Source organism: Ailuropoda melanoleuca, chromosome 16 (genome assembly GCF_002007445.2).
Source record: "Ailuropoda melanoleuca isolate Jingjing chromosome 16, ASM200744v2, whole genome shotgun sequence".
Classification (NCBI taxonomy): Eukaryota; Metazoa; Chordata; class Mammalia; order Carnivora; family Ursidae; genus Ailuropoda; species Ailuropoda melanoleuca.
In genome coordinates, this window is record NC_048233.1 from 51,012,087 (window position 1) to 51,021,723 (window position 9,637).

Sequence of the window (9,637 nt, forward strand, 5' to 3'; positions counted from 1 at the left end):
GGACCAATGGGCGCCAGAGGCAGCCTGGCAGTGACCAATGAGAAGAGAGTTCGCCTGCCGGGCGGGGGAGCGTCGGCCCCGAGCTGACCGCGGCTGTGCGCTGACGGTTCCGCCCCCGCCCCCACCCCGCCCCGCCAGCCTGCACCTTAGCCTCTAGATATATCCGACCCGTGTTTTAATTAAGCTAATGCCAGGCCATCCTTAACTACATAAGTCTAATATTAAACAACCCAGAGTTGGAAATTCCCTCCAAACCAAGATGACATCTATTGACATAATGACCTTCTATAGGCTTGTCTGCTTCTCCGGGTCGGCATCAAAGTAGGAATTCCTCCCACCTTCCACATGTCTCTGTGCTTCTGGGTTATTTGATAGCCCAGCCCTACTTCACCATTCTTTTGGTGCCTTCCCTCGTTCCTTGAGGAAGACCAACTGTTTAACTTTTTAGAAGGGAAGCGCTCAATACACTTCCAATTAAATAAATGTTAAAGCTGAAAGCAGATGAGCATACTATATTAAAAGAAAAAATATTTGAACTTGGCACAAGAGCCAAAAATTTGGACTAGGTTATTTATTGGCTGAGTGCTCAGTCCATTAGATCCTGTCCCAAAGGGCTACAGATGTAACACATTATATTGTAGGATATTTTTCTTCAATTTTTTAAAAGTCAAGTTTATTGATGTATAATTTACATACAGTAAAATTCACCCTTTGGAGATGTACAGTTCTGTGTGTTTTGACAAACACATACAGTTGTGTAGCCTAAACAATCAAAATACAGAACATTTCCATCACCTCACAAAAAGTTCCCTTGTCTCAGTCCTTCATCTATCTTCAGAGCAAACAATGTAGCATCTTTGACTCTGTCTCTGACTTGCCTGCCTTCTTCTATCACTTGTAAGGACCTTTGTGATTACTTTGTGCCTACCCAGATAATCCAGGATAATCTTCCCATCTTGAAACCCTTAATTTAATCACATCTGCAAAGTCCCTTTTGCCATGAAAAATAACATATTCATAGGTTACAAAGATTAAGACATGGACACCTCTGTACCACAAATAGAAGCTTTGAGTGGTAACCAGATGGGAAATGGTCTTCCTCCTTGTTTGTAATATCTTCTAGATCTGTGAAAATCTTTTTTTTAAGATTATTCATTTATTTATTTATTTGAGAGAGAGCACACACACATGAGCAGGGGGGAGGAGCAGAGGGAGAGGAGAAGCAGACTCCCTGCTGAGCAGGAAGCCCAACCTGGGGCTCCATCCCAGGACCCTGAGATCATGACCTGAGCAGAAGGTAGATGCTTAACCGACTAAACCATAGATCTCTAAAAATCTTTGGCAAGTTTTCTGATCCCGAGATGTGCCTTTTGAGATATTAAAAGTACTGATTCCATGGATGGTAATGAAGAACACCTCACTGCACTCCCTGGATCTTCAACAGGACATATTTGAGAAGGGGACACATCCCAACTTCCTGTTCCTCATTTGCTAAGCTGCCTTGGTGGTATCTTTGGATTGGCCCTCCTTGATCTTTGCCAGCTCCTCCTCTTCTTCCCTCCAGAAACCCTGGGTTCTTCTGAGCAAGGATCAAGGCCCTCTTCTCTCAGTCTACACCCTTTTCCTTGCCAATGTCATCCTCTCTCCTGTTTTTAAGTGTCCTTAGTATGCTAACAATTCCAAAATATATATTCCAAGACCAAACCTTCCTTCTGAACTCCAGATCTTTATATCCAATAGCTTATTTTATATCTCTACTTCCACAGCACATTGGCATCTTGGCATATCCAAAAGAGGACCTGGGAAAGTAACAAGTGTTGGTGAAGATGTGGAGAGATTTGAACTGTTGCACACTGCTGGTAGGTGTATAAAATGATTTGGCCATTGTGGAAAACAGTTTGGTTGCTCTTCAAAAAGTTAAACAAAGAATTAACATATGACCTGGTAATTCCACATCTCGGTATACACTCAAAAGAACTGAAAAGATTCTAAACAAATCCTTATACACAAATGTTCACAGAAACACTAATCACAATAGTTGAAAGGTAGACACAAAAGTCCATCCAAATGTCTGTCAATGGATAAACAAACTGTGGTATATACATAAAATGAAATACTGTTCAGCCATAAGAAACAGCAAAGAACTAATACATGCTACAACCTGAATGAAACTGGAAAACGTTATGCTACCTGAAAGAAGCCAGACACAAAAGGTCACACATATCATATGATTCAATTCACAGGATAGATCCAGAAACCATAGAAACCAACGCAGTGTGGTGGCTGCCAAGGGCAGAGAGGGGGAGATAAGGAGCAACTGTTTAATGGGTACAGGGTTTTATTTTGGGATGATGGAAATGTTTTGGAACTAGATAGAGGCAGCGGTTACACAACATTGTCAATGTACTAAATGCACCGTTCAGTTTAAAATGGTTAATTTTACCCTCTTACACTGTTGGTGGGATGCAAGTTGGTACAGCCACTTTGGAAAACAGTGTGGAGTTCCCTTAAAAAGTTAAAAATTGAGCTACCCTATGATCCAGCAATTGCACTACTGGGTATTTACCCCAAAGATACAGACGTAGTGAAGAGAAGGGCCATATGCACCCCAATGTTCCCAGCAGCATTGTCCACAATAGCCAAATTGTGGAAGGAGCCAAGATGCCCTTCAACAGATGAATGGATAAAGAAGATGTGGTCCATATATACAATGAAATATTACTCAGCCATCAGAAAGAATGATTACCCAATATTTGCAGCAACATGGACGGGACTGGAAGAGATTATGCTAAGTGAAATAAGTCAACCAGAGAAAGACAATTATCATATGGTTTCACTCATTTATGGAACATAAGAAATAGGAAGATCAGTAGGAGAAGGAAGGGAAGAATGAAGGGGGGGGTAAACAGAGGGGGAATGAACCATGAGATACTGTGGACTCTGGGAAAAAACTGAGGGCTTCAGAGGGGAGGGGGCATGGGGGATTGGGATAGGCTGGTGATGGGTATTAAGGAGGGCACATATTGCGTGGAGCACTGGATGTTATACGCAAATAATGAATCATGGAACATTACATCAAAAACTAAGGATATACTGTATGGTGACTAACGTAACAAAATAAAAATTATTATTAAAAAAATAAAAAATAAAATATGGAAACTAAAAAAATAAATAAAATAAAAATATAATGGTTAATTTTATGTTATGTGAATTTCACCTCAATAAAAAAGGTAAATGGTCTTGCTGCCTGCCTCAAGTCTCCTTCCTCCCTGCATAGGCTTCTTTTTCACCTCCTTCATCCCATAAATGAACAAATTCGGTCTCTTCTGCCTCTAATATATACTTGAATTCATCCACTTCTCTCCATCTCCTCTGCCACTATGCCAGTCCAAACCACCACCATCTTGTCTCTGAAATACTGTGATTATCTCCTTCCTGACTTTCCCTTTTCTTTCTCCATTCTCATTTTTAAAATATGCCAAGAACTATTGTTGAGTCTACACAATTTTTGCCACACTTATAAATGCAAACACCAATCATGTCACTACACTGACCATAACCATAAAATGGCTCCCCAATATTCACAGGATGAAGTTTACTTATTATTTTTTAAAGACACATTTAAATGATCAGACTATTACATTTAGCAATCAACAGCATGGGTACAAAAAAAACACAACCCTACATTAAAACCCTTTGTTGGAATGCCTTACACTTTCTACAGAACAAAAACTAAAATAACCTGCTATACAATTAGCCACAGATAGAGTCCTCGACTTTTTTGCCCAGACACATGAGTATTGTCTAAAACATGTCTTCTTCATAGCAGCTAGGCCCTGCCCCCACTGTGCGTGGCCGAGTTCACAAATCCGTTGTAACCCATAGCTTCCCTGTTACTTCTCCGGCTCTCCTCTCCTGCTCAGCTTTGTTTCCTCGCAGCAGTGAAAACCTCCCGTCACTGCCATCGCTACTGCTGCTGCTGGAACTGCCACAGCCACCTTGGTTTCATGGTTTGGCAAAGTATTGGCCTCCACCACCATAGAGGCCAGAGCTTCTGCCTCCAGAATTTCCTCCTTTCGTGGGTCCAAACTTTGAAGACTGATTGTTGTGGTTGCGAAAATCATTACAGTTTCTGCCAAAGTTGCTTCCATCATTACCAAATCCGTGATAGCCATCCCCACTGCCCCATATCCACCACCACCTCGACTGCCGCCAAAGCCACCTCGCCCACTTTAGTCCCCTCTGCGACCAAAATTGTCATTCCCACCAAAAACACCTCCACGACCACCACCAAAGTTTCCAGAACCACTTCGACCTCTTTGGCTGGATGAAGCACTCACCATCTCTTGCTTAGATAGGGCTCTCCTTACTTCACAGTTGTGGCCATTCACAGTATGGGATTTTTGAATGACAATCTTGTCTACAGAGTCGTGGTCATCAAACGTTACAAAAGCAAAGCCTCTCTTTCTGCCACTGCCTCAGTCCGTCATGATCTCAATCACTTCAATTTCCCCACACTGTTCAAAATAATCTCTTAGATGGTGTTCTTCACTGTCTTCTTCAATGTCGCCAACAAAAATCTTTTTCACAGTTAAGTGGGCACCAGGTCTTTGAGAATCTTGAGACAGCCCTCTTTGGTTCCACAACTCTTCCAACCACCTCATGTGGCCTTGCATTCGTGGCTGCACCCCCATCCTCCATGAGGGCATAGGTGACAACCCGACGCCTCTGGAGCACTTGGTGTTTGCATCTCTCTCTCATAGTCGCACAATCTGCAAGCGTTCCCCATTGCTCAAAATGGCTCCTCAGAAGTGCACGTGTTGTTTCAAAGCTCAAACTTCTGAGGAAGAGCTTCTGCAGCTCATCAGGCTCTTTGGGGGACTCTGGCTTAGACATGACGGCAGTGGGAGGGGAGATTTTAACAATGCTTACTCAGGGATATCTACGGGCCGAAAGCCATGGGATGAACTTTTAAGTCTTTTTCGTCATCTGCAAAGGCCTCCAATCTGGCCCTATGCACCCCTCTATCTTCCTTCACCGCATTCCACCCACCGCGTGTTCTAGTCCTCTCTGCAAAGCGCCTTCCCACTTCAGGCCCTTCCCACATGCCTCCCCTGAAGATCTCCACCCTCACATGCCAAGCCTGTCTCTTCACCTGAATAACTTTTCCCATTATTTATTTAGTTTTTCACTAAAGGGCCAGTTCTTTCCCTGAAGTAAACTATCCGCCAGTCTAAGTTAAGTCCCCTTTTGCCCCTTTCTCACACCCTGCCCTTTTACTTTAGAGCGCTTACAGCAGCAATTATTACCCAGTTAGTTGTGTGACTTCATTTACTTATATCTCCCACAAGACAAAAACTGTTTTTGTTATTGTTGTTTTTTTGTTAAATCTCCATTGGCTATGCCAGTGCCTGGCACATAGTAGTCTCTTGATATATTTTTTCAATTGATGACAACTGAACGATAGAACCTATGTTCAAATACATGTGCATATATGCAGTCTGGCATTTCTGTAGAACTCATTCCCATTTGTGCAATAATGCCGGACTGCCTTCCAGAAAGATGATACCAACTTCTATCCCTATTCCCAAGAATATAAAGCGACATCCTCATCCCAACCAACAGTGGATGTTATTCATCTTAATTTTGATAATCCGAGTAACAAATACCGAATTTTAATTAGCATTTTTCTAATTATTATCGAACTGAGCATCTTTTCAGACATTTCTTCAATCGTGAATTTCCTGTCACTGCTCATTCTTTTTAATAGGCTGTTTTTCTCTTATTGATAAGGAGGACCTCTCTAGATATTATGGATGGTAACTATTATATGCATTGCCATCACCTAAGCTTTTCATATGTCTTTAACTTCAGTTCAGACGTCTTATACAAGTGTCTTTGTTTTTATAAAGTCAAATCAATCTTTTATGCTGGAGTTTAAAGGGGCCCCGGTCACCCACTTGTCCCTCCTCCCAGTTTTAAGGTGGACAGGGGGAAATTAGTTGAGGGTGTGGGGCACAAGAGGTTAAGAGTGGAAGCAGGGAGACTGGCTGAAAGGCTACGGAAGGGGTCCAGCTGAGGTACGATGCTGGATATGGGCAGAGAGCAGATGAAGAGGAGGAAGAACGTACAGCCTGAGGATGTGTTTCAGAGGTACAGTTGATAGGATCAGCTGATGGCGGGGGTGGGGATACTGGTAAGGGAAAATGAGTTTAAGGATACTTTATAGGCTCTTTACTTGGCAATTGGGTAGATTATGGTTGCACTTACTGAGATGCAGATGGGCGGAGAGGGAGCAGGTTTGGTAAGGTGGAGAAAATTAAGACTTGCTGGGTTTGATATGCCCCCCTTTGCTATCCAAATGAAAATGTCATGTAGGCATTAAGCAATGGGAATCCAAAATTCAGAAAGAGATCACAGGCAGAAATATAAATTTAGAAGTCACTGGTATAATGAACATACATAAAGATAATACATAAAAGCACAGAGCTAGGTGAAATTTCCTAGGGAGAAAGCATATTAAGAGACAAGGCAGAGGCCCAGTACTGGGCCCTGACACATGCCAATGTTCAGAGGTTAAGAAGAGGAGGACAAGGGGCTGAAGGGACACCAGAGAGGAAGAAAACTCAGGTGAGCATGGTATCAGAAGCCAAGAGGAGAAAGTGTTTTAAGAAAGAAAGAACTGTCCATTGCCTCTAATGCTACTTCAAGTCGAGGACAGAAATATAACTTGGATTCAGCAACAGGGAAGTCATTGGCATCCCTGACAAGAGCAATTGTCAGTGGTGTGGGACAGAGGGAATCCAGTTTACATGAGCAGAGGTGAGATCAGGCCAGAGTCAACTCTTTCAGAGAAGTTTTGTTGTAGAGGAGCAGGAAAAAATGTGGTTTCAGCTGGAGGGGGATGCAGGGTAAAGGGGGGGATTTTTGGTTTTGTTAAGATAGGAAATACTAAAGGAAGAATGATCCAGCGGGGCAGAAGCAATGGATGATTTAGAAAGTGGGAGAATAATTGTAGAAGCGAAGTCCATCCTACTGATCTCATTAGCTCTAATAGGTCAGTCAGGTGAGTCTTTTGACTTCACAGGTACACAATCATATCCTCTGAAAATGCACCTGAAAAAAAATAGCACTTTTCGAATAAGTGATCATCATAAAAGTCGGCACGGTGGTTTGTTTTGGGGGAAGGCAGGAGTTACGACTGAGAGGGGGCATCCAGACAGGCTTCTGGTTGGCTGGCAAAGTTCTACTTCTTGGGCTCGGTGATGGATACGAGAGTACTTGCTTTTTAATACTGGTTTCATGCAGTTTTGTTTCTGTGTTTTATTTGACAAGAAAGAGATTAATGAAAAATAATAAACTGTGTAAAAATAATAGCATTTTTATCCTTTCTTTTTACTATTTATACCTTATATCTGTTTCTCATCCTACTGCATTAGGTAGGGCTGTCAGAACAATGTTTAATAATAATATCCTCTTTTGTTCCAGGCTTTAATGGCAATGTTTCTCTCTCACTCTAAGTCCGAACACCCACTGGGAGACTCTGCAGGGCAGCTCCCCTCCATGTGCTTCTCTGGGTGGGCAGTGAGTCAGGGATTCAGGTAACTTCCACCTTGTGCCTCCACCACCTCAACCTATGGCTGTCACCAGAGAGGAAAGAGAGCTGTGAGGTGGCATGCCAGCTCTTAAATGCTTTGGCCCAGAAATGACCATTGTCATTTCTGCTTTCCTTTCACTGGCTACAATTAATCACAATGCCCCTCCTTACTGCAAGACAGCTGCCAAGTCTAGTCTTCCTGGATGCCCAGGAAGAAGATGGGAACCAAATACAAAGAGCCCAGATATTTTTTACTGTAAGGTATGAAGGTCTATACATGTGTGCATTTACAGCGTAGGAGTTAAGAGCATGGGATTTGAGGCCAAATGTAGTTCAGCCATTTACTTAGCTGGGTGACCTCAGGCAAGTTACTTCTTTCATGCCTTGGTTTCTCTATCTGTAAAATGAAGATATAATAGCATCCCTATCTCAAAGGATTGGAATCCTCATAACCAGCCTTTGAGACAGGCATGCTATTATACTGTATCGCTCGTAAGATGGCCCAAGTGTCCCTTTACATTTTTTGCTTTGAATTCTCCTCTTAGATTTTTGATTCTTACCCTCTATTTTATCACTTACCTAGTTTTTCTTTTCTTTTTTTAAAAGATTTTATTTATTTATTTGAGAGAGAGAGAGAGACCACAAGTAGGAGGAGCAGCAGGCAGTCGGAGAGGGAGAAGCAGGCTCCCACCTGAGCAGGGAGACCACCCAATGCAGGGCTCAACCCCAGGACTCTGGGATCATGACCTGAGCCTAAGGCAGCCGCTTAACTGACTGAGCCATCCAGGCGACCCTAGTTTTTCTTTATCCATTCCTTTATTGCGTGTTGTCACATTTGTCTTCTTTAAACAACATAAAACTTGATTTTGTCTCAACAGAAAAATCTTTACCTTTTAATAATGGGATTTAGCACATTTGTATCATGGGTATATTTAGTCTTAAAATGCATTATTTATTTTTCTTTCGCAACCAGGTTTTTGCTGAATTGACCAAATTTTCTTTGCCCCCACCTTTTGTAATCTAGTGGTTTAGAAATTCCACGTTTTTCCTTTTTCAATAGTGATTATCCTTGAATGCTTAATAAACACACTTAAATGTATATAATCTTGTCAATACCAAGTATCTATAACCTCTCTCCTTAACAAGACAAGGAATTTAGAATGCTCTTGCTTCTCTTTTCCCCTGCCCACTCTATCTCAAACTTCTAACACCTCACTTATTCATTCAACAAATCTTTACTGAGCTTCAAATGTGTGTTGAAATCACCTGGAATTTTATTTGCAAGTTGTTAGTACATTAACGTTTAACGATTGCACCAAATGCTACATTATCAGTGATTATTTGATCTCAACTAACAATTTTCCTGGTTTATTGGTTCCTTGCTTATAGAGGACATTACTGTTTCTAACATTCTGGATCTATTCCCTCTTCCTCTGTTAACAGAACCTGGTTCCTCCCGGAACTCCCACTCTCAGTCCACTTTCTTTAGGTGAACCTGATTCTATCCCTGCCCACCCACTCCTAGGATAGTCACATGAGTCTACATTGCCTGTCAGAGAATTGCTAGCCAGATTAATAGGGTGGGGGAGGAGGGAAGTCAATGATGGTCACATGACCAATTTGGACCAATGAGAATCAGGCCCATGAACTTGCTTACGATTTAGAAGGAGATTCTTTTACCTTTAACTTTCAAAGGATGATAGCTAATGGAAGTCACCTAGTAGAGAAGATTTATTGAGAGTGATACCAACATGGAGAAGAGCACTACTGAAAGAGAAAAGGGAGCGCAGGGCCTAATGACATTGAATATCTGGAACCAGCCATACCTGAACTTGATCCCTTTTTCATCAAACGAAAGGGCTCTGACACATAAGTTATTGTTTCTTCTATCCCGTGAAATTTTTTATTTTCTTGAAGTAAATCCTTGAAAAACAATTTTCAGAAAGACTGCATAGGTGTTATACCTTCAGAATACTCATATGACCAAAAGTGTTCCAATTCTGGAAACTCTGTCCTTTCATGTGTCTCCTTGGGAAAATA

The 9,637-nt window shown here is 41.9% G+C and overlaps 1 pseudogene; it reads right to left on the reverse strand.

Annotated features, from left to right (window-relative positions):
• Positions 1-3,212: 3,212 nt before the first annotated feature.
• LOC100468704 lies at positions 3,213-8,199 on the reverse strand (annotated as a pseudogene).
• Positions 8,200-9,637: the final 1,438 nt, after the last annotated feature.